Genomic DNA, 6,000 nt, shown 5'->3' on the forward strand with positions numbered 1-6,000 from the left:
GATTTTAGTGCCGCCTTTGACCTTGTTAATCATGGGGCGCTGCTTTTCAAACCGAACCAGTTGGGAGTAGGTGGTTTTTTTTTTTTTTAGGCATAATTATGGTATTTTTAAGTAATAGATTGCAAAGAGTTATTGTTGATAGTAACCTAGTGGAAACGTCCCTGCCTGGCGTTCTGCTGGACTGGGGTTGAAGTCATGCTTGAGCTCCTTAGTTTTTTGTTGAGTCTTTAATCTTATCCTCCGTGTGACCTAAGGCAGGGGGGTTTTTGGGGGAGACTATCTTCTGAGTCATCAACAGCCTTTGCCTGGCCCTCTCTGGTCCTAGCTTGGGTGGAAGGGGGGGGGGGGGGGGCCTCGGACGCTGTTTATATGTATTGTAGATATGGTCAGTCTCTAGGGCATTGTCCTGCTAGCTAGAGCATTATCCTGCTAGCTAGGGCATCGTCCTGCTACCTAGGGTATTATCACTGTCCCTTGCCTCTGCCATTCATGATCGGCCTTTGAACATATAAACCATAATGAGTATTGGATTGTGATATCTAGTGTTCCTCAGGGTAGTGTTTTAGGCCCATTACTTTTCATACTATATAAACATACCATGTGATTTGGCCTAGAAAAACTTATTGCAATTGCAGATGATGCTACTCTGCATCAATGTCATCTCTTGATTAAAGTCTTGGATTACTACATCCCTTAATAGTGATCTAACTAAAATTAATGCATGGTGCAAATTATGGGGCATAAACTTGAACCCAAACAAAACTCGGTGTATGATTGCAAGTAGGTTGAGGACAGTAGCTCTTCAACGTCCAGATCTTTGCACTGATAATGTTTATTTAATGACATAACACAATTTTAAAATTTTAGGTGTGATTCTTAATTGCAAATTTACTTTTGAGAAAAACATTCGGTCTGTTTCTTCTTCTATTTTTACGAAAAAACTGGGTTATTGAGAAAGTTCTTTAAGATTTTCGGTGTTCAATCTATTTTGAAGAAATGTGTAAATTCCTTAATTCTGCCTTGTTTCGTGTAATCCTCTGTTTGATCTTCAGCTATTGACCGTCATCTTAAATTTTAGAGAACTTATGGTCTATTGAATTTTTTATTCCAGTTCTTGATATTGATCTCTGGCACCATCTTTTAGTTGGCTCGGTGTGCATAGTTGCCTGAGATTTTTTATAATTCTGACCATTCTTTGTATTCATATCTTGCCTGCGTTCTTCTTCATGAGGCGCATTACTATTCGATATTCTGGAAGTTTTATTCCAGCGTTAACCAGATTGTTGAGGGATCTAACTACTCTTCCAATTAAATCAGTGGAATTTGAGAAGTTCAAGCTTGCAGCTATCTTTTTTATGTAGAACAGGTTAACATAAGTTTCTCTTCATAGTTTATACATGACATATCTACCTTAACGTTGTTATTGATCTTCAAATATTCTATATTCTGTATTCATTACTTCTCATATAGTTTATTTATTTCCTTATTTTGCCAAGTTATTTTCCCCTTTGGAGTCCTTGGGCTTATAGCATCCAGCTTTTCCAACTAGGGTTGTAGCTTAACTAGTATTAATAATATTATGTCATAATGAAGGAATAACCACAATATATTCAATAAAATTATTAGTTCACCTAAAAATCATATTTTTTCCTCGCATAAAGAGAAAATATTTGTCTTTCGTCCCAGAAACACGAATACTTGTCTTTGAAATCTACGGACAGGTTGTTATATCCAAAAGTGATAAGAAAAGTGTTCATTGGATGCACATATTAAGCCTTTAATCTACAGGAAGATGAGAAACACCTCGGACTCATGTTAATCAGGAGGACGTTCCTTTGCTCTTAGTAGTGTCTAATGGAATAACCTTGTTTAGAATGCACCTTTTTCTAATTCACCAGTTAATGTTCTTATCATGATTATTTGGAAAAAAAAAACCCTGACCACCTCAGTTATCATTTATCCAAAACTCCCTTCACTTCGGTAGAATGGTTAATAACCCCATTAGTAATAGATATCATTGAAACCACTGACGGCTTGATAATCTTTAGTGGAGGAATATGATAATGGGATATTTTCGGTATTGTATTTTCTATATGGAGAGAGTTCTCGTATTAGAATGTAAAGTGAAGGGAATATAATTCACTTATATAATTTATCAAATAAGAAAAATAGCAATGTTCAGAATGTATGTGCTTCTTCCCGTTGTCTCAGAAGATGAGTGTGAGAGATCGAAGACCAGTAGTAGCAACTTCCTTTCATACATTTCATTGTCAGTACGTACAACTAGTTTCTCTTTAAAAATTAGGATAATTCATTCAAATTGAAATATCAAGAAATATTTTCGTGATTTCGTAAACGATTCTATCTTTGCCTAAGAGAAATTCTTAAATATATCTTGAGGCTGTTTTTTGGGGGTTAGGGTATTTTTGTTTTGCTGAACATATCCTCAATGATTATTAAACGCATGCTGTTATATTTAGACTTAGGCGATTGTCTTCATTATCAGTAGTGTAATTCCTACATAATAAGGTATGCTTGTTGTGACGGTAGAGCAGTATGAATACTGCAGACGGTAAACTTGATTTTACCTAGTATAAAACTCCTTTAAGCAGAGAATTGTAGTAGTGTTTTTTTCTTTTAATCCCTTGAAGGGTTAGTTTTTAAATGTTCTGCAAACTTAATTTGTTACTTAATTTTCTCTAGGTACAGTACTTCGGGCCTGCTGGTATCTTATACGTGAATTGTTTTTGAGGTATAGTAAATCACTGTTTGCTTAGATAAGAAATTTTGGCATACGCTGCAAAACATATTTATATTTAATCTTTTAAGGTTTATTGAGATTAGTCGTTGCTCGAACACCTATGTCCACGTAAACGTTAGACACATTTTCTACCTTAATTGATATGGTTAACACTAGAAACATCTATTGTTACTCTAGTATTTTAGGTTACTATACCTTACATTTTAGAATTGATATTCATTACAGTTAGCGTTAGTGCGATAGGTTAGCTTATTCGAATAATAATTATTTCCGTACCTGGGAGCGCCAGACTTGAATATCTTAGAACTTTTGTGTTGGTCAAGTGATTTCTGGATGAGACATAGGTTGTCTAGCTGCCCCTCTCCACATAGCCCTGATGGAGAAAAAGTAACACAGACAGAGACCCCCAGTAATGAGGATGACAACGCTTATTATTAATGTCCATATTAGCCAGGTTTCCATGATTTACCGTTCTCAGAGTGGCTTGGAGATGCTGCAGAATCACAACTCCTCTTTCGTAAAATTTCTCTTATATTTCATATTTTATCATATGATTCAGAATGATTTTTTTTTTTTTTGCCGACTTTACGTTTCCCTCAATGTTTTTCTACTTGTCAGGAATTTATAACTTGTTGAAGTGCTATTTAGTGTTGAAAAAGTTTATTTTAACATATTTCTCGTTTTAGACCTGCAAAGGAAAATTGTCGCTCCACAATCTGTTCACTTTCTTCAGACTTGTTGTTGCACCTTCATTTATTGATATAAACCTTAAGCCATTATTTTGTAGTTCAGTAGTAGTCTCTGACATCTATCTTTTATCTACTTTTTCATATCAGCTTTTGTTTACTTATGTATTTTTATAGATGTCATGTTCTCTTGCAATAATATCTGTAATTTTTTTTTTCAGCAACTGAGAGATTATATTTTACAATACTCAATTACAGGAACTGTTACCACCCTTAAAAGACTTATAAACACTGAATTATTCATACGCTTAGCTGTGCCGCCCTACTCTTCATCGATGGCGTCAATCATGTGAGTGCAGGCTTATCATGTGGCCCTGAAATACAGAGAGAAGATACATTAAATGTTGCCGCGTATTACATCTAGAACTAAAATAAAACTAAACATGTTTTAAAAATATATTATTTGATATGTTTATTTTCAGTTATTCTTTGAATGTGACTTCTTGAAATCATAGATGTATTTCAAACTTAAAGTAGTGAGACAGAAAGCGTCTTTGCAATTTTCATTGTTAATGCAAATTATTTTCCGGTTCATAGCTATTACTCATCCAAAAATTATTTTCGAGGTTTAAGAAAATTAGGTTTTTATGTATATATCAATTTCCAAACTTTTAAGTTTAGATACTTATGAAGCCATTTAAAGATACTCTGATTCCCAGTTAGTTATAAGTTCACGACAAACGATACCTACTCGTATTTCAGGAGAATATTTCGTGGAACCTTTTCCAATTTTATAATCACATTGGTGGAGAAAATTGATGCTTGACAGAAAGTAACACATATTTATGTGCAAACATGACCATTAGCAATAAAACGACAAAAACATAAACTATTAGTAGATAAGAAAAATAATAGATAGGGATTTTTTTATTCCTATCCGCTACTTTCAAACTCCTGCAAGGCTTCTTAAACGAAACTTAATTATGAGGGGAGATTATCAAAAATGATGATTCTAATGCTATATGAAAAAAAAAAATGTGATTTGCTTTTTAGAGGGTAAAAATATGATTCGTTATTCTCTCTTTCAAAGTCAGCATCGCAGAGGGTATGTGTAAACATCTGTGTCAGTTGGGAGTTCCTGCAAGTAAATGTACGCAAATAAGGAATTTCTTTTAAAGGTTGACACGACATGAAGAATATTTAAAAAAGGAAGCACAAGAAAGGTACGTTAAGGAGAAGGAAAATGGCAAAATTAATGAATTTTAAAGGTCAATTATTGGAATGCATTATATGTTGATATAAAAATCAGTGAGCAAATGTATTAGAGAATAAGATATGCTAATGAAGCGATTGTTTTTACTAAGATAATGTTATTTTGAAGAAACATTGATCGCAGTGTGGAAAGTAGCGATGTCTGTATGATTAAAACAAACCTAGTCGCAATTTGGAAAGGATACGGAAGAGGTAGTTGAGACTGTAAAATGAGTAGTTGAAGAATTTGAAAATAAAAAGGTTCCAATCAAAGTGGAATGGTGACAATGATATAACGTAGTTTTTCGCCAAAGTAAGTAAAATATCTCAGAATGAGGAAAGGCTCAAAGGAGATGAGTCATAGAAAAAATGGCTCTCTTCTTTATAAAGAAAAAGAGCATTATAAGAAATATAGGTGAAGAACTTATACCTGGAAATGTGTATAGCGGGGTATTGTTCAGGATCAAATGATGGCTGTATGAATATACAAAGATACAACAGCAGTTTATGTTTAGTCAAAGAAGCTGATGTGTGTATCCAAATTTTGTTTTGAAATAGATGTGTGATATATGTGGGAGTAAAGGTTAAAATAAGTTTTATTATTATTATTTTTATTATTATTATTATTATTATTATTATTATTATTATTATTATTATTATTATTATTATTATTATTATTATTATTGCTGATGTTTTTATTATCATCATCAACGTTATTATTATCAGCCAAGGACAGTATGCTAAAAATCCAAGAGCATCAGTAGTGAAGGAACACCAGTCGGAAAATTAAATACCTGGTAATCTATATATGAGAGGTGATGAATGAAAAATATTGATCTATCATATATAAACTATGACAAAAGACCCTTTACAACAAGTTTGAACTACTGAAGTTCCAACGATTTAACCGCCAAGTTAGGAAGATCATTCCGCAATCTGGTCGCAGCTGGAATAAATCTTTTAGAATAATTTGTAGTATGAAATTATATAATTGAGAAAGCAAGACTGTTAGAAATAACTGCATACCCAGTACTACGCAGAGGGTGGTGCAATCTGCGATTATCTGAATGTTAATGATGGACAGCGTTAAGAGATCAGGAGTAACAAATTTAGTAACCGGCAATTTTGTGTCTAAACACATACAATTAAGAATTACGATAGCAGCTATAAGACCAGGTAGGAGAACAATGCTCGAAACAAGGTAGAATGAAAGAATTAAAAACATTTCTTCAGGGTATTCTGAATCACCGAAAATCTTGAAAGTATTTCTCAACAAGCCAATTTTTTTGGCAGTTAAAGAAG

General features: G+C 33.5%; 1 long non-coding RNA gene across 2 annotated transcripts in view; it reads right to left on the minus strand.

Annotated features, from left to right (window-relative positions):
• Nucleotides 1-6,000, minus strand: part of LOC137616068 (uncharacterized) — a 429,500-nt gene that overhangs the window by 153,760 nt on the left and 269,740 nt on the right. Inside the window, exons 2-3 of one of the 2 annotated variants that reach the window (XR_011039273.1) lie at nt 3,231-3,821; nt 3,038-3,134 (exon numbers count right to left, since the gene is read on the minus strand). This is a non-coding gene — a long non-coding RNA (uncharacterized lncRNA). Of the gene's footprint in view, nt 1-3,037; nt 3,822-6,000 lie in introns of both variants that reach the window. The other variant, XR_011039272.1, reaches the window with a different exon arrangement.

This window comes from Palaemon carinicauda, chromosome 22 (assembly GCF_036898095.1).
Source record: "Palaemon carinicauda isolate YSFRI2023 chromosome 22, ASM3689809v2, whole genome shotgun sequence".
Lineage (NCBI taxonomy): Eukaryota > Metazoa > Arthropoda > Malacostraca > Decapoda > Palaemonidae > Palaemon > Palaemon carinicauda.